The following is a 26,855-nucleotide window of genomic DNA, read 5'->3' as shown; positions in this document are numbered from 1 at the left end:
GATTCAGCTGAGTTCAATAAACATCTCCGAGCACAACCACTTGTAAGGAGAGAAACTCTGCTGGGTGGTCTTGGAGATGCAGAGGTGAACAGGACCTAAATCCCTACCCTCTGGTTTACTCTCTACTAAGGGATTTGTGATAGTGAACACATATAGCTAATATGATCATTCTAAGCAAAGTAGAAGATAACATGGACACAAGAGTCCTCTGGCTCGAGGAATTGAAAAAGACTGTGCAGAATGTGACATTTGAGCCAGACCTTGAAATAAGAATGAGTCCAATGTCCATCTGCAGAGTTTGGGAAAAGAGAAGCTAAGCAAAGAACCAAACCAAAACAGAACAAGAGAGCTTAGCTGGGGTTCTACCTTACAGTGTAAAGACCAGTCAGTATGCACTTTGTCACAGCAAGCGAACAAAGTCCATAATGCAGAAGACGTCTACTAGGCCCTCTTTAAACAGGATTAGGATGTAGAAACTCAATATAACTGAACAACCTGAAACAACCACCAGAATATATTGACTACCAATCATGAATATACTTATGGAGACAAGGAAGAATGTTTTAAATTAGGACTGTCTCCAAAAAACCCACCAAATCCAGAAAGCCTGGTATTGTATGTAAAAAAAAAAAAAAAAAAAGGAAATTCCCAACTACAGACTAAAATCTCAAAGAGTAGATGAATAAATGACCCATCTGTCAGTACCTTAGTACTCCTTTGTACTACACAAGGACTCACACTAGTGTCCCATATGGTCACACCAGGGATCTATAGGCCCTTGTTAGATTGCTGTTCAACTCTAGAACCCAAACCTAGAAAGCATAGAACAGGGTATTTCATTGTGTGATTCCTTCAACAGAACTCTGGGTAAGTACAGACTAGGAAAATGCCAATATATTCTTATGGTTAGTAAGAGTAGATATTTCTCTGCTTTCACTCAAAGAAACTAATCTTTAAAAGCATTATTATCTGTCAATCTTTTTGTTTGTTTGTTTGTTTTATTTTTTGAGACAGAGTTTCACTCTTTTTGCCCAGGCTGAAGTGCAATGGCGTGATCTTGGCTCACTGCAACCTCTGCCTCCTGGGTTCAAGTGATTCTCCTGCCTCAGTCTCCCGAGTAGCTGGGATTACAGGCATGCGCCACCACGCCTGGCTAATTTTGTATTTTTTAGTAGAGACAGGGTTTCCATGTTGACCAGGGTGGTCTCGAACTCCTGACCTCAGTTGTTCCACCCGCCTTGGCCTCCCAAAGTGCTAAGATTACAGGCGTGAGCCACTGTGCCTGGCCTCAATCTATTATTCAGTCATTACAATGCTACTTTATACCACCCTTTATAAAACCACTGGTGTGAAGAAAAACTAAACTATAGAAGACTTCTAGTACTTCCACATTCATCCCTCAAGGACCATTGCAAATGTCATCTCCTTCATGAAGTGTTCCCCAATTCCTTCCTACCATTATTCCCTTCACCACCAAATTAATTGTTCTCTCTGGTGACTACCACAGTTCTTTTGATCCATGGGTATATGCTTTATAATTAGTTCTGTGAATATCTATCTCTCTCCACCAGGATGAAAGCACCTTAAAGGTAGGGATTCAAGCCTCAATCATCTTGCACCCCACAATGCCAAGCTCATTTTCATTGCCTGACATACAACAGATATTTCTCATGTTTGTTAAATCATTTCCTCAGGTCTCAGAGACCTTATTTTGACACATTTAAATTATTAAAACTTTTTAAAAATCTATACTTTAGTCCATTTTCTGCTGCTATAACAAGATACCACATACTGGGTCATTTATAAAGAAAAGAAATTTATATGCTAGAGTCTGGAAAGTCCAAGATTAAGGGGCCACGTCTGGTGAGAGTCACTCCATAGCAGAAGACATCACATGGTGAGCGCGAACATGTAGGCATGGCAGAGGGAAAATGGGGGCCAAGTTTATCCTTTTATCGGGAGCCCGCTCCCTGGATAACTAACCCACTCCCAAGATAACAGCGCTAATCCATTCATGAGGATGAAGCCCTCATGACCTCTCCACCTCTTAAAGGTCTCACCTCTTAATACTATCATAATGGCAATTAAATTTGAACATAAGTTATGGAGGGAACAGTCGAACCATAACAGTACCCTATCCAAAACTTACCCTTGACTAACCATGGCACTCAGAGTCAGAGACCCTTATAGGCGTGTGCCTGCCACTATCCTTCATTCAATCACCATGTACCTCTGGCTGTGCACTGAAGAAGTACTACCCTTAACAAGACCTGAGCCTTGACTCGGTCACTTAGCAATTATATGACTTTGGAAATCCTTTGCAGTCAGACTGACCCAGCTTTAGATAGACTTACACTCTAGTTGTCACTTACTAATTGTATGATGTTGGGCAAGTTATACTCTCTAGACAGCAGTGTCCTCAACTATGAGATGAAGGTATTAATAGCACCTATCACAGTTTGAATGAGACAATGCCTGGAAGAGTTTAGCTCAGTGTGTGGCACGTAGCAAATACTCGAGTATTATTATTTTCTCCTCATTTATAAAGTAGAAATAATAATACAAGTCCCTCAGGATTGTTATAAGGAATAAATGATATAAAAAGTGGAATTTTACCCAGCACATTGTTCCGTCAACATTTCCTTCCTCCTTATGTTCTAGAATAATTGCTACAGCTGATTGAGTGCCTTTTACATATCAGGTAATGTGTATCAGTCACTTTAAATATATGATCCCATCTAATTTAATTCTTAAGACAAGCTATTTAAATAACAATTATTATCCCTATTTTACAGATGATGAACTGAGTTTCAGAGAGAACAAATAACCAGCCCAAGGTCACATAACCAGTTCAGGACAGACTGTTCCAGAAGCTACAAATAAGTTGGATCAAGTACAGAACAGGGAAGCATAGGAAGAAAGCACAGGAAGAAAGCACAGGCTTTGAAGCTCCCTATGGAGTTTAATGCTTCTATTTATCCTCATCCCGGTCCCCAATTCCAGTACTATGCTTGCTTTTTAAACTAGCCTGTGGGATCCATGTCAATATATTCTCACTCTCACTATTCAACTATTCTTGCTTTTTGATAAATACATGAAATGACGTCACTCATCTAAGAGCTAACTCTAATATACTTCCCTCTCCCAACTTTTTTTTTTCTTTTTTTTTGAGACGGAGTCTCTCTCTGTCACCCAGGCTGGAGTGCAGTGGCGCGATCTCGGCTCACTGCAAGCTCCGCCTCCCGGGTTCACGCCATTCTCCTGCCTCAGCCTCTCCGAGTAGCTGGGACTACAGGCGCCCGCCACCACGCTTGGCTAATTTTTTGTATTTTTAGTAGAGACGGGGTTTCACCGTGGTCTCGATCTCCTGACCTAGTGATCTGCCTGCCTTTGCCTCCCAAAGTGCTGGGATTACAAGCGTGAGCCACCGCACCTGGCCTCCAATTTTTTTTTTTTTGTTATAAATTGCTATTGTTCTCATGGTCTTTTTATCTCAGTTATACTAATTGTCACCCATGAAAATTTTAATTTTTAGTAATCTAGTTAGCCTTAATTTCCTAGACTTCCATAATGGGCTTATATTAGCTGTGTCAAATATATTCATTGCCAGTTACATGGAAGGGAAGATGGCCATTCCATGGTTCGTACTAAAAGACAATCCAGTTTTATACGAAGTGACAACCACTCTACCCCTACCCATCCCCCTTTACCACAACATCCTAGACTAGAGGTGAGCTTCTGACTCATGGACAGCTCCAACCTTAAGCTGGCTAAGAACCTATAAAGCATGGCAGTGAAAAGATGAGTTGGGTTAACTGGATCCTTTCTTGGGAATCTAAATTAGGGAATTCTGAGAGAAGGAAGCAATTATCAGGGAAAATTGCAGCTGAAACAATGTAAGGAAAGAAACCATGAGGAGAAGCCATGAAGCGGGAGAGTAGAGAGAGTAGATTCTGGACATGGGGCTCTTGACAAGTCAAAGAAGCAACAATTAGGGGTGTAATTAAAAACCTATGAGATTGAGAGTGGATACTCAGAATAAAGCTAGAAGATCAAAGCAGTGAGTAGCAAAAGAGCCTGAGTAAGGCAAACACAGAGGGAGAGAATCAGACTGATATGAAAGAGAAGGTTGTCCCTAGAGCTGCCTCAGCACCTAAAAGGTTTCCGAGTCTTGATTACAGGCTCTATCTGTGAGCATCTTCACAATGAATGTCACTTTTCTAGAGGAAACCTGAGTGAGTCAGTCCTTCGCAACCAGAAGCCCTTTTCTAGAGGGTTTAGCACTTAAAACCTTTTTTAGAAAATGAAAGTTAAATTACAGTGACTCCTTCTTTGTTTCAGATGGTCACAACTGCAGATTCCTGGAAGTCAGGCATTCACCTTCTATTCTCTGATTGTCCAGACTTCCTCAAAGATCTCTGATTTTTCCTGTTTCTGAGCTAGAAGAAACTTCTCTTCTTTAGCTACTACCTAAATATTAATAAATAGCAGGTAAGATAGGCAAACTTAACTAACTCATTTATCATCTGTGATTCTTTGACATAAAAAAAAACATCATAGGAAATCACAAGGTCCAAGAATGGGAAACATGAAAAACAAAAGCTTTGGGGGGAAAAAGCTGGGCATAAGAAAGGAGAGGAGGCCGAGTGTGGTGGCTCATGCCTGTAATCCCAGCACTTCGGGAGGTTGAGGTGGGTGGATCGCTTGAGGTCAGGAGTTCAAGACCAGCCTGGCCAACATGGTAAAACTCTGTCTCTACTAAATATACAAAAATTAGCTGGGCGTCGTGGTGCACACCTGTAATCCCAGCTACTTGGAAGGCTGAGGCAGGAGAATTGCTTGAACCCAGGTGACAGTTGCAGTAAGCCGAGATCTCACCATGGCACTCCAGCCTGGGCAACAGAGCAAAACTCAGTCAAAAAAAAAAAAAAAGAAAGAAAGAAAAGGAGAGAATTTGAGGGTATACAAAATGCTTTATTATGATTGTGTATTTTATTCTTTGCAACAGGAGAGAAGACGGATACCCTATGAGAAATTTCCTTTTTTTAATGCAACACAAGGTTGCAATGTAAGATTCTTCTTGTCAGTTCTTTTTGTATTTATACTTTTTTTTTGAGACAGGGTCTCACTATCTTACCCAGGCTGGTCTCAAGCAATTCTCCCACCTCAGCCTCTGGATGTATATTTAATTAAATTTATTAATTAGCTCAATTTCAATGTGAACTGTTTATTCATTCACCAATATTTATTGATTGCCTGTTCTGTTTCACCCTTTGCTAAGGATTAGGAGTACAAAAACTACAAACAATTCCAACCTTTGAGGGGCCACAGCCCAGAGCAGGAGGCAGACGATTCCAGTGTAGTATGATAAGAGCCACATAAGTGCATACCCAATCTATGAAGTGGTAGAGCAGGAATGACATGGTTTGGGTCCAGGAAACTTCCCAGAAGAAATGCCCAGGATAACTCTTGAAAGGAGCAGCTGGAGCTGGCTTGGAAAAGATAAGGCAAAAAGACATTCCACGCAGAGACAGCAATGTGGGCACTGGCACAGGAGTTAAAGTCCTGAATTCTTTAGACTATGGTTGCCTCAAACACTCCAGTGTGTCATGGATGTCTATACAGTAAACCACCAATCCAAGCATCCTTAGAGCAAGTATGACCTTAACCTTCACTCAAAATGACCCTTGTCCACAGACCCCCAGCAAAATTTCTCTCCTCAAACGTATACTAACTACACAAGCCCTGAGGATAACAGAAAGTCTAACATATTTAGTATTATCCAAGATAAAAAGCTACTTCAAGGTTCGTAAGTTTCTCTTCTGAGCAAATGACAGCTTGGTTTCCTTCAGATGCCATTAGTGGTAGTTTTGAGTTTGTGTATTTTTCAGGAAAAAGAGTGCCTGTGATTTTCATGGAATTACTAAAGCTCTCCAAAGTTTTAAACTGAAGGCATTTTGAATGTTTAAGAATAGGGCGACAGAGCGAGACTCCGTCTCAAAAAAAAAAAAAAAAAAAAAAAAAAGAGTACTTTTGATAACTACTTAGATCATTAAAAATTAGATTGGCAACAATAATATGTAGAATATGCTTTTCTTTTCCTTTATAATGTTTAGCATTCATCGGTAACCAAACAGTTCACAAATTTCTACAGAGTACATTCTTAGGTTCTAAAAGTCTTACTGGCATGTCCACCTCACTAAACTATTTCTGTTTTCCCGTCTGTAAAGTTAATAATACATTTCTCTTATGCGTCTACTTATTATTATTGTTATGACATTAAGCAGGAATTTTAAGCAACCCAGAATAAAGGAACATTGTAAGTCAAAAAATTATTACATACAGTGTGCAAAATCCTCTTTCCCAGCTAGAAAGTAATTATATCTTACATACTATTTTTTTCCAGATGAGAAAACGTAAAACTAATTAAAATAGAGTCAGTGGTTTACTGTCAAAGCAACCTTGAACTGGTTTCCCTTGCTCCAAGCAAGATGATATTCCTAAAACATGGCAGGAAAATTTACTCTGGGGTTCTAAAAATTGCATTAAGAGCCATTGTGTAAAATTTTTAAATTATATCTTTTCAAAGGTTTAACCAATTTCAAATGAATAGTGCTTGGAATTACTCATAGAGAAGACATGATTAATGAAAACATCATTCATTCTCTACCCTCTGTCTCACCCTCAATCACATTTCAGAAGCAACTTATTACTCATATCTTAAAGGCATATATAATATATATGCACACACATATTTTATACACACACACACATATGTAACATAGCAGCAAGTCTTCAATAATCTCTTTCAGGAGTTGCATGTCGTAAAGATTGCCCTGTCATCCCCAAAAGTATAGTGTTAAACGCATAGCATGTATCATCAGCACTGTAGTTGCTTACACTGTTTCTTTGCATCCTCAAAACAACATGTGAGCACAATACAAAAAAAAAAAAAAACACGATTTTTTATGGAAAAGCCTGTGAGAACAGCAAAGCTAAGAGATGTACCCAGTGCTCGTCCATTTTAAATTCATACTTATACAGAAAAACATGCATTCAAAACAGCCTATTCTTTCGGAAATGGTTCTTTAGTCTCTTGCACATGTGCCTGCATGCTGACTGGCAATTTCTCCTAAAAGATATAAATTAAAATCTCACTTTTTCCCATTGAGCTTTTCACTTCAAAATGTCAACATAGTCGGTATGATAGATATAGACTTATAGGAATGAATCCTATATATCCACAAACCCCACTACCCTTTCCCCTTTGATAACTATAGTTCTTGAATTAGGCTTCATATAAGGTGACCAAAGACCAGATTCATGAAGTATCCTATTCACAGAATCAGAAAAACACCGAATAGCAGAGCTGGAAGGAAGCTTAAAGATGATTTAGTCCAATTCCTTCATTCTGAGAGGTCTAGAGAAGTAGAATGGGGATTTCTAGGCCACAGACTGGCAAAACCAAAGCTAGAAGCTGGTCCATTGCACTTTGTAGAAAACATGTCATTATTAAACCAGAACTAGGATCCCTTTTTTCAATGAACACTCTAAATCCTAGTGTTTAAAAAAAGGGGAGGGATGGCAAAACTTAGACAATTATTATTATTTATTATTATTTTTTTTTTGGAGTCTTACTCTGTCACCCAGGCTGGAGTGCAGTGGTGGGATCTCAGCTTACTGCGAGCTCCACCTCCCGGGTTCACACCATTTTCCTGCCTCAGCCTCCGGAGTAGCTGGGACTACAGGCACCCGCCACCACGCCTGGCTAATTTTTTTTGTATTTTTGGTAGAGACGGGGTTTCACCATTTTAGCCAGAATGGTCTGGATCTCCTGACCTCGTGATCCGCTCTCCTCGGCCTCCCAAAGTGTTGGGATTACAGGCGTGAGCCACCGTGCCTGGCCCAAGGCAATTATTTTAATGCCAAGTCAACACGGTACCTGCAATCTGAATGTCGTGGTGATTGCCTCTGCTCTCTGTTTCTCATCTCTTGCAGAGATGGCCTAACAGGGAGATTTAATTAGCTAGCAGTTTCACCCCTCATTTTCTTGTGAGTCCTTGGGTGAGTCACATAACCTTACTCAAATATAACAGAAGGATAACAATACTATTTAATTCACAGAGCTGTTTTAATAGAGGACTAAGCAGATATTTTAAAGTGCATTAAAATGTCAAGGTTTAAAAGGAATGGAGAAAATTTCCATTGTACATCTTATATTTATGTCTCTTGGGAGTAGAAAAACTACAAAATCCCCTTCAGTAAAGCTACATGCAAAAGCCCTATTTGTAACTAGTGAGTTTTGGGAATGTCCTGCATGTTGTGTTGGTTTTACTTTCAGCAGGACTAGAGACTCTAGAATTTTTATTTATACAGAGTACCTACACATTGCACCTTTAAAATGTTGTAACAGTCTTCAGTTTTCTTCCCCCGGAGTTAAAGATGACCTATTATCACTGCTGTCTGGCTCTCCAGTTCTGTTAAATCTTTCCTCTGACCAGATCCTCGTTTTACTCACTCCTCAACTCCCCACTTGGATTACTCCTCTTCTTAGATTACTCTTCCAATGCCAACTCAGACTGCCTCCCCAAGAGGCAGCTCCCCGGTGAGTAACACAGTTGGGGTGGGGGAGAGTATGTCGGAAGTGATCAAAGACTTGCAAATGAAGTGCATACCACTCAGAGGAGGAGGCGTTGGCCACAGGTGCCAAATGCAGACCACAGTAAGCTGGCAAGCTCCAGTTTAGGTTGTTGCTACAATGTGGGCTGGGCACATCCCTGTGTAACAATGCTGGGTATGTAGAAATGACTCTTATTTTTCTCATGACACGACTTAACCACACATTATGTGTGGGTTCCCAAAGTATAGGCATCGACCTTATGATTTATGTGTGGGTGGGCATGTCTGTCTTCTAAAAAAACTATTAAATTAATCTTAAAAAAAAGATGGATTGACAACACTGAAGACAACACTCCACTGAGTACTAGAGAAAGACACAATGTAGAAAATGGTGATGCCAGCATTAACACAAATCTGCCTCCGTGGAAATGACTGGCATTTCAACCAGACACTATATTCTTTCCAAGAAAGGCCACAAATAGGAGGAAGAGAGAGAGAGAGAAAAAAAAAGGTTCTATCTTTGATATCACTAAACCAGTCAGATTTTAATAGCACTAAAGGTATTTAATTTTTTTTCCCTTTATGAGTCCTTGCTGGGAGGGATAGGATATGCGTCCTTGCTGGGAGGGGTAGGAAAGGTCATTTTATTATATTGCCTTTGGAATTCCAAGATGACAATGATAATGGTGGAGTCTCTTGCAGCTGAGTGTTTAGTACCAGCCCTGGAAGAACGATGGAATCAGTAAAACGAGATCAGAGTCTCACTAACCACGGTCAACATGAATTACCCAGGTAACAGTGTTAGGCTGCTCACTACAAGAGTGAAGTTACTACATGGTACAAGTGTAGGGGATTAGCAGATATTATTTGTTGGCTGGGGCAAGGGGAACTCAGCCACACAGAGAAAGAGAACAGTTAGCTTATGTCTGGTTACACACTTAGAGTCAGTAACTTATGCAACTCTGTGCACTCTGTCATAATACCTGCATGCTGTTCAATAAGTATCATCAATATTATGATTACTGGTTTGTGTGACCACGTGGTTAATGTTGATCATACCAACAAGACTGTAAGTTCCCTGAGGAGAGGGGTATATCCGCCTTTCTCTTTCTATATCCTCAGTGCCCAGTATTTGCCTGCTGCAGAGTAAAGAGCCCCAAAATATAAGTTGAATGAACAAATGAATACATGAATGAATTTATGCAAATTCATGTTGTGAACCCATGTTTGTCATATTTGTACCATTTGATGACATGAGCAGGGCAGAGTGTGCTGCTGTAATCCAGCACAGCAAGCAGAACTACAAAAGGTGCCTCTCTTTGGTTGGCCAAGTGCTGGAGTATGTAAAATCAAATGCGGGTGTGAGGTAAGGGTACCTGGCATGAAGACCCTCAGGGTACTCTGAACCCCAGGGTGTGGTCTAGATGTTACCACAGCTTTGTTGCGCCCGCCTCAGATCAGTGCTTATCTCTCTTGGACCTTAACATCCTCATCTATAACATGATGGAATAACACTTCTTTTTCCTTGCAGTTCTTAAATTCTAACATTTCAGGAAGATATCTGGACCCTGAAATCTTGTCAGGAACAACCATGTTAAGATCTCTGACTATAAAGTAGAAAACAATTAAGTTTTCAGATATATATACATAAAATAAAGCTTTATTTTAATAAAACATTAAATGTAGGGGGACCTTCTTGCCAGATCCAGGCCAACGAATGGCTTTCCTTCAGCTTTTCCCATACTCAGAAGTCAGGTTTCCAGGCCTCTGTGAAAAGCACATAAATATTCTCAACCAGGGCTGGCCCTTTGCTTCAATCCCCAGCTATCACAGGGAATCAGTCTGATAAACATTTGCAGTTAGAACGGAAGGAGGCACAGCCTCCTAGACTTTTACAGATTTTTTTGGACAAGTAGCAGAGTCACAGAAAACCTAGAATTAGGTAAGAAAGCAGAATTCCTCCAGAGAATTCAGAGAGAGCTACAACCGAGAGCCTTTAAACAATCACTGTGTAGGAACAGAAGAAAGGAAATCCACAATTCAAGAAAACAAGCAGACATTCTTTTTCCTCAAAAAAAATTTTAAAGATGAATGTTAGGCACTGATTTTAGCCCTCTATTCCATCCCTCAAGATGTCACTTGAAAAAGCAAAAGGTTTTATCCACAAAACCACCAGCGAGTAAACAGCCTTCACATTCTTAGCCTCATACACACACAGTAAGATATTTACTCTCTAATAAACAGCAATTGTAAATAAATCTCATTTAATCTCTAAAAGCCACAATAAAAATCTTCAACCTCCAAGGTAGAGTTTACAGATGTGTCTGCGTGCCCTGCCAGCGCCAGAAAACACAAGGTCTTGAATAAACTACATTTTCTCGCTCAAGCATCTTACACTGACCTTCTTTAAAACAAAAATATGTACAAGGAGGAGGAAAGGGGAAAACCCAACCCCTCCCACCCCATTCTCTGTACAAATCGGCCAATAAATCTAACGAAAAGACACAAGAGAAAAAGGACAGAAGCCAACAGGTGGAACAAGGCTTTTTGTTTCCTTAAAAATGCTCAGACACTTGATCTGTGCTCCTCAGTCTATTTGTCTCAGGGTGTCTTTAATGATGGTTTTATTACCCTGATGATGATGATCAAGAATAATGATAACACTTCTACTCTGTGATTCCACAGCATCTCTAGCTGACGATTTCTCCACGCGTTTCAGACACAGTGATCTGTTCTGTTTCGCTCAATCCCAGGGAGGCATACAGCATCCCTGATCAGCTCCCTTGATTTTACAGATGGGGAAATTGAGGCACGGGGCACCCCACAACTCTACAGTCTCTACGACCAGAGGAATCCCTGAGACTGGAAAAGTTTCTGGATCGTCTTGTGGCAGAGTTCTCTTGCTCTCCCTTCTTGCCTGCCATGCCGCTCCTCCTCGGAGAGTCTGGGCTGGGGTGGTAAAGATCGGGGTGCCTCCCCTTCACAGCGAGGCACGCCAGGGCAGTGTGTGGGAAGTCCACACGCACACACAGACCCACGGGCACACTGGCACACACAAAGCTCGATGCAATCTCTGCAGTCACTCGGCGGAGCCCTGGCCGGCCCTTGCTCAGCCTGAAAATGCACAGCTCGGAGCCTGCAAGGCCTCCCTGGGCTCTGGGCTGGGGTTTCCCTGAACGAAAGCTCTGCCCTTCTCTCCCTCTCTTTCAGGCTTCCCTCTCTCGCGCTCCCTCTCTCTCCCTCTTTTCCCTCCCACCCTCACACCCTCCTCCCACCCCTCTCCATCCAACCCTTCTCCCCCACCAACCCAGAGGCACAGATCGTGTTACTGGGGTTCCCTCGAAAGAGGGGCCATCCCCAGTCCTGGGCGCCTTGAAAGACTTCCAGGGGCAACGCAGGAGCTCCAATCGCAGGACCCCAGCGCTCCTCCAGAGCAGCGCAGGAATGAGACCCCCACTTCCAGGCACAGGCGAACAAGCCTGCCACCGAAGAAGGAATTGTTAGGGCTCTTACCTTTTTTATGAGGAGAAATTCTGGAGAATCATTTCAGAAACTGAGGGGGGAAAGTGAATGAAGACAAAAAAGACCCTTTTCGTGCAATCCCTGGCCTCCTGGTATCAAGACACCAGGACAACATCAAAGCAACTTAGGGGGAACACTTTAGGGGCCTATTGTCTGCTCTGGTCTGATCTGTTTTTCTTCTGACTCCCCCTCTTGCTGCGGTGACACTTGGTACGGCCCAGGCATTCATGCCAAGTAGCTTTCACACATGGAAGCTTGTCTCAAGCAATTGCTGACAAGCCACAAACAAGACATTCTCCCTCCCTTCTCTGCGCCCCCCTACTCCTCCCCCCTCCACCTTTTCCTCCTCCCCTCTTGTCTCCCCTCCTCCTTTCTTCTGAATGCAAACTAAAACTCTCCAGTGACAGGCAGGCTCGCAGGCTTGGCCTAGCTGCGCACGCAGGCACACACACACACACACACACACACACACACACACACACACAGACACACACACACACTCTCTCTCTCTCTCTCTCAAGCAGCTCAGCTAGTTGCTGCTGCACTGGTGGAGTTAAGAGACAGGAAAAAGCCCAGGCTGAGTTGGGGGCAGGGAGAAAAAGAGAGAGGGAGAGCGAGAGCAGAGAGCCGCCTCCTGTGTCCTAGTAAAATGGCAGAAGAGAGGTGAGTCCTTTGGAAGAAAAGCAGTGGCCACACACGTGTGCACACATACACAGACTCAGGCCATCTCAGCGCCAGGAAAAGTGAAATAAATGACCCGACAAAGGAAAAAGCAAAGTCCCATTAGCTGGAGATTGGGGGAGTAGGGAGATAAGAGGGTGAGTGGCCCCAGGACTGGGGTTTCTGTTGAGTGGTTAGGTGATTTTTCTTCTTTACAATAGAGAAAAATTTGTTTCCTAAGGATCTAGCCTTCTTTCACTGCATAATTGAGCATGGATTTGAGCTACTAGTTAAAAATCATGAAATGTGTAAATGTGTGAGTAAACTTAACTGTAGGTTCAACTTGTACCCAAGATATTTTTAAAGTGAAGCTTTTTTTTTTTTTTTTTTTTTTTTTTTTAGCAGAAACCCTAGAGAGCAGTAGCAAGGAGAGTAGTAACAAGTAGTGTAAACTAGGAGAGCTGTGAAGTGTGATGCTAAAGTTACTGATTGCCAGGCTGCTGGAATTTATGGAGGGTGGGCCTGAGAGTTGGAGGAGGGGAGGGTGAGTGTGCTGTTTTCTAGGAATAAGAGGGGAATGAGGTAGGATAATGAATATGGCAAGAAACAAGCAGGAATTTGATTGGTGTGGAGGGAGGAGGTGGGGGCTGTAAAGGAGTGGAGAGGGAGAGAGAGAGAGAGAGAGAGAGAGAGAAACAACACTGCATTAAAAAAGAAGAAAAATGGAAGCCCAGAGAGATTGAAACATGCAGAGTAAATGAGATGGTAAAAGAAGGCATAAAATGTGAGCAAAAAGGAGCACAAAGGATGTGCAAATTTGCGGATGGCATGAAATCAGGAGGGCCAATTGAGATCAGGAAGAAGAATGACAGGATGATTATATGACATTCATATTTTTAGATACTGTGGACTCACAGACCTAACAAGGTCTCCTCTGCCTAGGTCAGAAGAGTTACCCCTATACAACAGGATCTGAATGGAAGCTTAGCTCCTAACTGCTGCTAAATCAGATCTGTACTTTTTCATGAAGATTGTTTAGACTCTATTCCTCAGGATCTTCCTTTACAAAATGGAAATTATGGGAACACACATCACTCATTCCTTCATAGGTGTGCAGTAAAGAATAAATTATGACTTCTTTCATACTTAATACTAGCTAAATGAGGTGTCACTACCTAAAACTCACCACATCAAAGACACACACTTGTTCCTGTTATTTTCCCCCTTAATTTGCTCCTCCATTATCCCTGATCCCTGAACTGTCTGTCCCGACTCCCATTAATGATGATGATGTGGTGATAATAATAATAATAATTACTTTTTTTTAGTATTTACTTGATTCTTAGCATTTTCCCATGCATTTGTATCATGAAGTAATTTCTGTTAAGATCATTTCCATTTACAGATGACAGAAAAACGAGGCACAGAGAGGTTAAGCAACTTGTCTGAGGTCACACAGCAAGGTAGAGGTAGAGCTGAAATCCAACTGAGGCCTGTGTGATTCTAAAGCCCCAGCGTTTACCCATCACATTATGCCTTCTCACTGGAGTAGTCCAGGTACTCCATGGCACTTCAAGTCCAGTCAGCCATATAAGTACACTGTTTTTTCTGTACCCCGGGGTTGGGTTTGGATCCTTTCATTTTGAGCCAGGGGAACTTCTGACCTCCCCTTAATAGGCTACTGACTCACTGTCCACTTCTAAGTGGTAGTGACTCACTATACACAATGAGGCCTCCTAGGCAAGAATTGCATAAAGGGTCGACTTAACCTTCAATGACTGCACTATTTTCAGATTGCTAGGCAATGGAGAAAGGCAGCTAAGACCAGAAAAGCTTCCCTTTCTTAAGTATAAAAAAATTTTTTAAATAAAAAAGCAAACTAAAAAGGCCCATAGATATTGATGATAATGATGATGACAACAACTAAAATTTATTAAGCATTTCCATATATTAAACAACCCCATACAGTGTAAACTATTAGTGTTTCTATTTTCTAGATGAAGGAGCTGAGGCACAGAAGTGAAGTAACGTGTTAAGGTAATCCAGCCAGGAAGTAGTGGCTGAGATATGGCCCCAGGTGGTCTGCCTTTCTAGAGACCAGGATCCCCACCACTATGCTGTACTGCTAAGGCAGCAAAAAGACTTGTTCCAATTGTTAGAGTGAAAATACAAATGCTCAATGAGAGAAAGAAGAAGGAGGCAATCATGATCCTAACACTTTCACATGCATTTTAAAATCTCATGACATCTCCTATAAGTAGCTAAAGAAGAAGAAAGCATGTGCCCAGGTCCCCAAACAACCTTTAATTTTCCAATTCCTCCACTTGGCAGAGCACAGAGAATGCCAGGCCTCCAGGCCAGAACATGTTGGTAAGAACACCAGGTCAGACTATCTTGCCTCCAGCACTGATGGCTTCCACCTGCCAACTCCAAAGAGAAAAAAGAAATTCCAAGTGGATAAGTGAACAAGGTCAATGCATGAGCATTTCTAAGTTTATTTTACAAGACTTACGAAAGCTAAGCATGGAGTATAGATGAAAATGTCCTAGATTCTTAGGCAGAAGCACTGTGAGCATGAGCCTTGCTATCTGAACCCTATTTCCTCAATTATAAAATAAGCTAATGACATTAGCTCTAAAACCCTTTCCAGTTCTGAAATGCTATCATGCTAATAGTTATCCAGTCGATGAGGAAAAGACTAGAAGCCAGACTGGGCGCGATGGCTCACGCCTGTAATTCCAGCACTTCGGGAGGCCAAGGTGGGCGGATCACGAGGTCAGGAGATTGAGACCATCCTGGCTAACACGGTGAAACCCCATCTCTACTAAAAATACAAAAAAATTAGCCAGGCATGGCGGCGGGCACCTGTAGTCCCAGCTGCTGGGGAGGCTGAGGCAGGAGAATGGCGTGAACCCAGGAGGCGGAGCTTGCAGTGAGCTGAGATCACACCACTGCAACTCCAGCCTGGGTGACACAGCAAGACTCTGTCTCAAAAGAAAAAAAAAAAAAAAAGACTAGAAGCCAAGGTAACTGATGAGGTGTGTTTGCACGTGTGTGTGTAAATGCGCTGGAGGGGGTGGTGGCATTAAGGAATGGAACAAGAATTAGATCCTATCCGGGCTGTTCTACCCAGATTGCAACACACCTCTTCCAAAATGCCTTCTACATAATATCCATTTTTCACTTTATTTTGTTTCACTGCTACAGCTCCCACCAATTACAAATTCACTTGCATTATTAATAATCTTTTAAAAATGTAAACACCTCTAGAAGGGATAAGGGAAGTCAGCCTTTCCTACTTTAGCGTGAATTATTTCATTAGCCTACTTTTCTACAAATTCCTATATCATATCAAACAGCCATTTAGAGTAGAGGGAGAAGAGGAAAAAAATAGTAGGAGCAGGTAGATAGTTTTGTAACTTAGAAGACTCCTTGGTGTACGGCAGGCCTGATCTGGGGGCTGTACAGGGCAGTAGAAAGAGAAGGGACACTAGGAAACAAGCCAAGCTGTAGGAGGTGAGGAGATGTGAAAAGCAGACTTTCAAAACTTTTATCTAGTCCAGCCCAGAATGAATTGAAGGAGCTTCATAATTCTCCATATTCCCTCTCCCTTTTCCTGCATCTGGCACAGGCTCATAATAGGTTCCTATGGGTTCCCTATGGGACTTAAGTTTCATTCAAAGCATGGGAGAAATGCTCAGATTTCTAAACAACCAACTTACAAAATAACCTTACAAACTACAGCCCATTCATAATTTGACATCTACCTACATGTATATATTTAACTGTGGAAAAGCATGTGGGAGTGGGACAAATGAGACTTCTCCTCCACATTTCTGGAAAGGTGAATTGTCTGACGTAAAGGAGAGAATCAAGCAGAAAATCAAGAAACAGATTTCAAGATTTACCAAGATAAAGGAGCAATTTAGAGGCTGGCAAGATTAGAACTCACCTAATCTGAAAATAGCTACCTCTTACTAATAATAACTATAGAAAAACATAGCACTCCCCAGTGATTAAAAGCCAAGGTAAAATGGCTGGGTTTTGGAATTAAAAGATCCAGGTTCTGATATCAGTGTGCTTACAAGCTAAATGACCTTGACCAAGTCTTTTAACTTTTCTGAGACAGTTTCCAATGAGTTACTATGTAAATGAGCTTTACAAGCAGTAAAGTGCTATACAAATTTTAGCCAGTGATATGTAATAATATTTAGTAAGAATAACAGCGCTGTGTGCTGGGCATGTGCCTTACATGCATTATCTCATTTAATCCTTGCAATTCACCTTATAAGGGGAGTTACTACTATTGGGAGCACTACTAGTGGTGTTTATGTACTTGGTCTCTAGAGCCAGACAGACATGACATTGAGTTACAGGCTCTGCTACTCTGTGACTTTGGACAAGTTACTCAACCTTTCTGAGCTTCAATTTCTTCATCTGTAAAATGAGGATATTAATAGTACCTTCCTCATGGGATTATTCTGAGGACAAAATGAGATAATGAATGCATGTGACATAATTAGCATAGTGCCCAGTACATAAAAAGTAATGAACAAATATTAGATGTTATATTTGTTCTCATTTTACAGGCTTGCTGAGATTAAGTACTTTGTCCAGGGTCACACAGTTCATAACTATAAGGGCCTCAAACCTGGTTCTGTTTGACCCAAAGCCCCTGTTATTTCAGCTGCTTTATATTGTCTATCTTGCTATGGATTTTTCTGACACACAAATAATTGAAGGGACATACTAATTATCATCATTTGTTTTGCCCTTATTAGGTTCCCATTTGAACGGTTAGTCTGTAAACAAACACTCAAGGAAAATATTTTCTATACAGGGCACCTTAGAGAAATGATGTTAATATTTAAAAATACTATTTGAGGCTGGGTGTGATGGCTCACACCTGTAATCCCAGCACTTTGGGAGGCTGAGATGGGAGGATTGCTTGAGGCCAGGAGTTTGAGACCACTGTGGCCAACATAGTGAGAGCACGTCTGTTAAAAAAAAAATAAAAAATACTACATCAGCATAGTGCAGGAAGTTAAATAAAAAGCTCAAAAAATTAAAAAATGGAAAAAATAAAAATGCTATTTGAAAAGACCCCTCAAAGTGACCTATAGTAGAGTTCAAGCATCTCAGAAAAGCACAGTGACAAATTCATAATTTAGAACTTAAAAATTATGCATTTAAATTTCATCTTTTTCTCTTCTCAGCTAAGCTTCAGGTTAATAGAGAATATTAAGTGGCCAAAAGCTCCAGTATAGAAGAAAGAACAAGGTATCTGGGTAATCCACAAACTGAAATATATAATATAAGATGGGTAGAAAATTGAGAACTACAGTTTATATAAGCAAAAATATTTAAGGGAACACAACTAACTTATAAATATGTGTTAACAAGAGATTCACATTATTGAACTCTGGTGAGAGGTGGCATCATTGTAGTAAGGAACAGAAATTCCCCTATCCTTCAGAATAAATGAACGCAGCTTCTTCGTTCTTTTTAAAAAATAATAAATCAGAAGGATGGACTCACATATGGATAGGCTGACAGGATGACCATTCTAGAATTGGCCAACAGATTAAATGCCCAAGATCTTAACACATTTTTTTAAAAGCACAGCTATTTTATTTTTCTGGACCACTTTCTGAAAAAACTCTAATTGTTGCAGAAGACCTAAGAAGGATCCTGACTAACTGATAAAGGAGAGTCAAAGAAATTTGCTGGAGTTCATATGCATTTGATTCGTATTTGTAATTGTTATTTAAATGCGTTAACTAATGATACATTGGAGTTCTGTGCATTTCATGTAGAGATGTGGCACATATGTGTGTGAACACTCACACAGTGTCCTCTTGCAGAAGGATCAGCCAGGATTGTACCTTATTAGAACCCCAGATATGAAAGTCTTAGAATGTCTATTATGAACATGGTATATGTGTAATAATACAACTGACATTTCAGTAGGACAGAAAAGCCACTTTGTCCTGTCCCAAACTCCTTCTAATGAAGATGTGGAAAGGAGCTTAGAACACTCTGAAAAAGGCCTTATGAATTGATATGAGCCAAAGCAAGGAAGGCACAAACTAGAACAAGTTGCATTTGCTATGGGCTGTGTTTGTAACGCCCCTTCCCTGAAATATGCTTCTGCCTGAAGCTTGTAGCTCATCAGAGCAGAAAGAGGCAGCAGAGCTACCAGTGGGAGCAACTGGTTTTGGTAAACAATGAACCAACTTCTACCCCAGGGAAGCAGATCAGAGGAGATGTAATAAACTATGGAGAGAAACTCTCCAGCCTTTTGCAGTGACTCATTCGCCAGAAAGAGACTGCCTCTTCTGATTGACATTGACTGCTGCAATGGTGTTGAACGTGAGCTTACGCTGGCCTTGGTTAATGGGCAGAGAGTTTCAGGTATGACCTGGGGCACTCAGCTGTTCTCAGGGCTGCTTAGATGCCTGCAGAGGCAACAGCTACCTAGGCCACTAGCCACAGCTAAGTAGATTCTCTGCTGAAACTAATCTTGAGTTCAGTTTGGACTGATTCTGAGAGGGCTATGTATAAAAGGATTTCTCGCCAGCTGGGCTCCAGAGTTCAAGTTGTTCTGCCCTACAGAGCTGGATGGAGATAATTGCTGTGAAACTATTATAGTTGCATTCATAGTACATCTGGATCTGAGGTTGTTTGACCTCTGAAAACCTAAAATGGAAATAATGCAATTATCTGAGCTAAAGACAATTTAATAAAAAACAGTACTGAAGCCAGGAAAAGGAAATTTATCTTTTATACCATGTCTTTTGCCTAGCAATGGAATGTGTACCTTTCATAAAGATGAAAGATGCATGAAAGGCTGAATAGAAGGTAGTGCTTTCATTCAATTCAATAAGTGTTTGCTATTACCTATTACGTGCAAAAGACTGTGCTAGGACTGGGGACACCAAAATGAGAGAGACTTTTTCCCTGTTCTGAAGGAGCATTCCATCTAGATAGTAGAAAGGAGAAAGATGTGCACTAGTAACCATGACACAGCCATCATGAAATAAACGAAGCCAGCAAGTATTATGGGCATTTTGAAGTGTCTGCACAACTCATTCCCTCTGTTTTTGGAAAATAATCCCTGGACTACCTGTTCAGTTAAGCTTCTGCACTTATATTTATACTGTATGACCAGTTTCCCTGGCCAATCAGATTCTCTCTCCCACACATTTATTTATTTATCTATTTGGAGACAGAGTCTAGCTCTGTCTCTCAGGCTGGAGTGCAGTGGTGCGATCTCAGCTCACTGTAACCTCTGCCTCCGGGTTCAAGCGATTCTCCTGCCTCGGCCCCCGAGTAGTTGAGATTACAGGCACACATCACCAAGCCTGGCTAATTTTTGTATTTTTAGTAGAGACGGGCTTTCACCATGTTGACCAGGCTGGTATTGAACTCCTAACCTCAGGAGATCCACCCACCTCGGCCTCCCTAAGTGCTGGGATTACAGGCATGAGTCACGGTGCCTGGCCTTCTCCTAGAAATTTAAAAGTAGGGTTCATGGAAGCTAGTTGATCTCTAGTTCTTGAACTGATAAAACTGATGAGGAAAAAAAAAAGGAAATAGAACCACTCAGAGACAAAGAGATAAGAATCCATGTGGCCTAAGACAGAGAGAGAGAGAAAGAGAGAGAGAGAGAGACGGAATGAAGCCCGAAGCCCTGGTGGAGGTTTCCTGAATTTAGGCACACTAAGATGTTCCTAGTTCTAAATAATTCCCCTTTCACCCTCCCCCTAGACTGGTTCTAATGGATTCCTTTTGCTTGTCCCAATAGAGTGAAAGCGAAGTTTGGTGGTTCAACCCAACCCTTCTCAGTTGCCAAGCACTGTGCTAGTTCTGGATGAACAGCAGTAAATTGAACACGCAAGGAGTTTGAGGCTTCATAGGAATTTTGGTATGGGGGACACCCAGTGTTTAGTATGTACTATAAAGAAGTGCTGAGAGGACTCTGAGGAGGCAACAACTTTTAATTCTTCAGGGGAATTTTAACAGGTGTGGTGGGATCACACATCTCAAGAAACGAAAAGGCGCTTCTCACTGAAAAGGGATGGAGGTTATATTAAGATGTTACTTCTATGCTTCATTGCCCCTCTAATCTTCAACCTGGCTCCAGAATGGCAAGCTAGTTTGCTCCCTGTGACCCACAGCCCAAATCCAGCCTGCCACCTGTTTTTACACAGTACAGCAAGCTCAGAATGGTTATTACTTTTTTTTTTTTTTTTTTTTTTGAGACGGAGTCTCGCTCTGTCACCCAGGCTGGAGTGCAGTGGCGCAGTCTCGGCTCACTGCAAGCTCCGCCTCCCGGGTTCACGCCATTCTCCTGCCTCAGCCTCTCCTAGTAACTGGGACTACAGGCGCCCGCCACTACGCCCGGCTAATTTTTTTGTATTTTTAGTAGAGATGGGGTTTCACCGTGTTAGCTAGGATGGTCTCGATCTCCTGACCTCGTGATCTGCCCGCCTCGGCCTCCCAAAGTGCTGGGATTACAAGCGTGAGCCACCGCGCCCGGCCCGGTTATTACATTTTTAAATAATAGTTGGAAAAAAATTAAAAGAATATTTCATGGCACCTGAAAATTATAGGAAATTCAAATATCAATCTCCATAAAGTTGTATTGGGGCTGGGCGTGGTGGCTCACACCTGTAATCCCAACATTTTGGTAGGCAGAGGTGGGAGGATCACTTGAAGCTAGGAGTTCAAGACCAGCCTGGACAACATAGTAAGACCTAATTTCTACAAAAAAAATAAAAAATTAGCCAGGCATGGTGGTGCGTACCTGTAGTCCCAGCTACTCAGGAGGCTGAGGCAAGAGGATGGTTTGAGCCCAGGAGTTCCAGGTTACAGGGAGCTATGATTGCATGACTGTACTCCAGCCTGGACAACAGAGCAAGACCTTGTCTCCAAAAAAAAAAAAAAAGTTTTATTGGAACATGGCCACTGTCATTTGTTCATGTATTGTCTATGGTTGCTTTTGACAGCATTAAGTAGCTGCAACGGAGACCGTATGGTCTGCAAAGCTTAAACAGTTTTTGTCTGGTCTTTCACATAAAAAAGGTTGCCAACCTGGCTGGGCTCAGTGGCTCACGCCTGTAATCCCAGCACTTTGAGAGGCCGAGGCAGGTGGATCACCTGAGGTCAGGAGTTCGAGACCAGCCTGGCCAACATGGTGAAACCCTGTCTCTACTAAAAGTACAAAAAAATTGCCAGGCGTGGTGGTGGGCACCTGTAATCCCAGCTACTCAGGAGGCTGAGGCAGGAGACTTGCTTGAACCCGGAAGATGGAGGTTGCAGTGTGTCGAGATCGCACCATTGCACTCCAGCCTGGGTGACAAGAGTGAAACTCAGTCTCAAAAAAAAAAAAGGTTGCTGACCCATCCACCCATTCAGAGGTTTCTTCTGAACATTTGGGAGGTGGAGATGCAACCTTAGAAGAAATATCATAGAAACAAAACCATGTATCAATAAGTACTTTGTAAGATTATTTTAAGAATCATCCATAATATTTGCCAGGTGGCTTACACCTGTAATCCCAGCACTTTGGGAGGCCGAGGCAGGTGGATCACCTGAGGTCGGGAGTTCAAGACCAGCCTGACCAACATGGAGAAACCCCGTCTCTACTAAAAATACAAAATTAGCTGGGCGTGGTGGCACATGCCTGTAATCCCAGCTACTAGGGAGGCTGAGGCAGGAGAATCGCTTGAACCTGGGAGGCAGAGGTTGCAGTGAGCAGAGATCACGCCACTGCACTGCAGCCTGGGCAACAAGAGTGAAACTCCATCTCAAAAAAAAAAAAAAAAAAAAGAATCATCCATAATATTTGTCAAATGAATAAAGACATGTAAAATAGTGTATATGTTTTGGGTCTCATAGAATGTATATATAGATATACACATATCTAGTCTGAAAAGTATGTAATAAGCTATCAATATGGGTTATTTCTTTCTTTCTTTTTTTTTTTTTTTTTGAGATGGAGTCTCATTCAGTCACCCAGGCTGGAGTGCAATGATACAATCTTGACTCACTGCAACCTCCACCTCCCAGGTTCACGTGATTCTCCTGCCTCAGCCTCCCAGGTAGCTGGGACTACAGGCCCATGCCACCATGCCCGGCTAATTTTTGTATTTTTAGTAGAGATAGGGTTTTGCCATGTTGGTCAGGCTGGTCTTAAACTCCTGACCTCAGGTGATCCACCCGCCTCGGCCTCCCAAAGTGCTGGGATTACAGGCATAATCCACCACGCCCGGCCAGTATGGGTTACTTCTGACATGTGAATCATGGAGAATTTTATTTATTAAAAAATAATATAAATAATAACCACTTTATATGGACTGCTTACTATGTGCAGAGCACTGTGTTCATTGCCTTATGTATATAGCATCTTATTTAAATTTCCCAAGAACACTAGATGTTAGAACTATCATTGCTCTCATTTAACAAATAAGAAAACTGAGGCAGAGAAGAGTTAAATAAGACCACCCAGTATTAGAAGAATCAGAAAGTAAACATAGACAGTCTGCAGTGCTTTTATGTGACTGAATATAAGGCATGGGTCAGTAACTATTTTATGTGCTTCCTCTCTTTCTAGTGCACCACACTTGGACTTTTTATGTTATGCATTTCTTGTTAGAATTTTTAAACACTGGTTACTTTTGTAATCAGGAAAAAATATACTTAAAAAAATATATAAAGTACCTAGTATGGTTACTGGCACACAGTGAAGGTGGTGATAATAAGAAAGAGGAGGAAGAGGAGGAGGATGACAGCTTACATTTGTTGACTTCTTCCTATGATCCAGGTTTTGGCACAATGTACCAGGCACCTTACATGCTAGTTTAATTGAGGAGGCATTTGATAAATTATTATTGTTGTTATTATTCCTGTCACTATCAGGTGTTTCTTAGAGCCCCAGAGATAGGCTGGGGCTGTGTGGGTCTGGGATGGAGCATATCATCTCAAGTCTCTAGCCCAAGGGTTAGGAAGAAGTTGTTCCTAATACTTCCAGCCCTCCCTTGCAATTTCAGGTGGTCAGAATATGACTGGGTGGACCAGATGACTGCAGGCTTGAGTGATGCAGACTTCTAAATCCAGCTCCAGAACATATTAGCTCTGTGGCCTTGCTGTAGTTCTTACATTGTCACAGTTGGATATATTTATCCCATTTTCCCAATCCCGCCTTGCCTAGTGGAGCAACAGGTATTCAAGACCACTGGGAAGGCCCTGCTGTCCCACTGGCAGGCCTCCCATAGCCTAAGAGCCTCTCATGAAACATTCATTTTCTTGGGTTAAAGTTCTGCCAGGGAGAGGTGACATATTAAGCCACTGACACCGTTGCAATTTAATTTCATGGAATCACAAGATGTTAGAGTTTGGAGTCACCTAGCTTCTAAAGCCTCATTATTCCTGCATCTAAACCCATCTTTTCCTTTTCCATCTACAGTGGGAGAGGTGTTCCTGCTCCTGTCTAAGCAAATCCTTCTTCTTTCACTGTGGATCCCACCTGCCATTATTCCCTCTCTTTCCCATACTGGCACCACTGCTGGCCTCTCTCCATCAGCATTTAAATAAGCTCATAAGCTCAACTGTCTCTTAACTTCTCAGTCAAGCTTCTTTTTTTTTTTTTTTTTTTTTTTTTTTGAGACAGAGTCTTGGTCTGTCACCCAGGCTGGAGTGCAGTGGTGCGATGTCAGCTCACTGCAACCTCCCCCTCCCGGATTCAAGTGGTTCTTCTGCCTCAGCCTCCCAAGTAGCTGGGACTACAGGTGCCCACCACCATGCCCAGCTAATTTTTTTTGTATTTTTAGTAAAGATGAGGTTTCACTATGTTGGCCAGGCTGGTCTTGGACTCCTGACCTTGTGATCCACCCACCTCGGCCTCCCAAATTGCTGGGGTTACAGGCATGAGCCACCACGTCTGGCCTCAGTCAAGCTTCTATGAGAATTGCCTGTAAACTTTGAGGGGCAAATGGGAGAGTTCTGGGTATTTAGGACAAGCCTATGTTTAGGGGAGCCTGGGTTGCTTGGAGGAGGAACAGTGAGTGACACAGAAGTTGGCTGAGAAATGAAGGAGGGAAAGTGGAAGGTTCCTGTGGACAAACTACTGTCTTCCTAATTTTACCTAAAACCAATACTAACTTTTCACAACAATTAATAAATTATATTGCATTTGGGTACCTGCTCTGAGTATGCTAGCTAGGTCCTGTGGGGGATACAGCCTAGTACCTACAACATAACTGCCTTTGATATGTTCACAGCTGCATCTGGATACTCAGTTACAGTATCAGCACAGGGCAGTGCATGATTAAGGCTAAATGAATGGTACAGGTTAGTGGTTCCCAAACAAGAAGCATCAGTGAGAGTCATTTGGGAACTTGTTAGCGAAGTAAATTCTCAGGCCCTGGCCCAGACCTACTGAATCAGAAACTCTGAGGGTCCTGGCAACCTGTGTTTTCAAATGCCCACTGAGTGATTCTGATGCATGCTAGGGGTTGAGAACTGCTAGTACAGGCAATAAGAACCACTGTAGGCTGGAGTTTCAGGTCAGACTTACAGGGCATTTGGCACTTAAATTTGATTCTGATCAATGGAGTAGAGCAAAGGGTAGAGAGTGATCCAGAAAGAGTAAACCAGACGAACAAATGTATAGATGTTGGGTTGCACAAGCTAGAGAAAAAGTGGAGGGAGGGTGCTGAGTGGGGCAGAAAGAGGAGCGGCCTGGCCTGGTTGACGTGGAGATGCCTGCAGAGGATGATGGTGAGGCCAGGAAGCCTTGACTGCTAGCTATCATCTGGGGAAATAGAAACCTCTTCTGTGTCTCTCTATAGAGAGGGCTCCACCTACCACATCTAAGTTCTTTCTTTCCTTTACCTTCACAGGCATTCTCTTCCAGCCTCTCATCTCCAGAGGTGAGGATCACCCCTCTCCTTTGACGTTCACAGCTCTGATCCAGGAAGGCATCTCTTTTCCTGCCTCCCCCGTCAGTGCTTCCTCCTTCTTCCTCTGAATCCACCCCCTCACTACTGCTGCAGATGAAAAATTATAAACCACTCTTGAAAAACTGTTCCTAGAGAGGCTACACGATTTGAACAAGTTCCTATTCAAAGCATCAGGGGAGCGACACCTACCTCTTAAATTCTGACAGCGTATACCAGGGATTCATTAGGCATGAACAGAGGATGGTTTTAGGAGCGGGCTTTCTACTGTGCCTCGACAGTTAAGTTACACAGGGACCCTGCAGAAGGCTCAATGTGTTATGATTGGAAGCAGCTCTCTGTGGGAAGTCCCTTCCAAAGCCCAGAGGAATCCTTTAAGGTGGTGCAGACTTGTTTCCCAGTGGGATCTTCTCTGAAGACAGAGCCTCCAAATGCATGTTGAGGCTCTGATGTTTAGAGCACCTTATTCCTGAGAGGCAGCCTGGTGTTGTGGGATGTGTAGCAGGTGATGAATGCATTGAAGAAGGGATTGTTTTCTCTTAACGGTTTTTATTGGAAGACCAAGGTGTTAAGCCTGAGCTCTTCTATTTGCTAGCCAGATGATTTTGCCTCATTGAGCTAATTTCTCTTGGTTGCCCTATCTGTAAAATGGGGCTAGTAAGGCCAACTTGCGGAGGCACTGTGAGGATCAAATGAGCGGTCAAAGTGCACTGTAAGTTACGCAGTCCTGCACAATACTGCCGGTACTGCAATAGTCTCTAAGTCGGTCTGCCTGTTCCCCTGTCCTCTCCTTCCTCCATTAGACCTTGTCCAGTGTTGTGAACTGGTTTTCCCAAAATATGATTTTAACTAAAAGGCAGGGTAATATTCAAGATATTATTAATATTTCCCGCCTCTGCTTCACCTCCCAACATTCCTTTTCATCTTTCATCCTATATCCACCAGGTAATATGAGGGACAAAGCAAAGAGACAAGTGCTTGTGAATACAGGGGTTCCAGCCCTTCACCACTTCCAGACCAGGAAAGATCTTGCAACCCTCACGAGGAGCTGTGGCTGGGGCCCTTGTGGAGCAGACCTACAGGATGAGGATG

General features: G+C 42.3%; 1 protein-coding gene and 1 pseudogene across 4 annotated transcripts in view; one reads left to right on the top strand and one right to left on the bottom strand.

Annotated features, from left to right (window-relative positions):
- The window catches only part of BCL9 (BCL9 transcription coactivator), an 84,980-nt gene extending 72,569 nt beyond the window's left edge, over positions 1-12,411 (bottom strand). For 2 of the 3 annotated variants that reach the window (XM_030824716.1, XM_030824717.1), the window contains exon 1: positions 12,133-12,411. The gene's annotated coding sequence lies outside the window, so the exon portion shown is untranslated. The remainder of the gene's footprint in view (positions 1-12,132) is intronic. The other variant, XM_003273218.3, reaches the window with a different exon arrangement.
- Positions 1-26,855, top strand: part of LOC100585076 — a 1,278,821-nt pseudogene that overhangs the window by 819,638 nt on the left and 432,328 nt on the right. The gene's annotated exons all lie outside the window — the stretch shown is intronic.

This window comes from Nomascus leucogenys, chromosome 12, assembly GCF_006542625.1.
Source record: "Nomascus leucogenys isolate Asia chromosome 12, Asia_NLE_v1, whole genome shotgun sequence".
In the NCBI taxonomy this organism is placed as follows: Eukaryota; Metazoa; Chordata; class Mammalia; order Primates; family Hylobatidae; genus Nomascus; species Nomascus leucogenys.
Note: the sequence above shows the minus strand (reverse complement) of the source record. Positions and strands in the feature narration are given on the sequence as shown.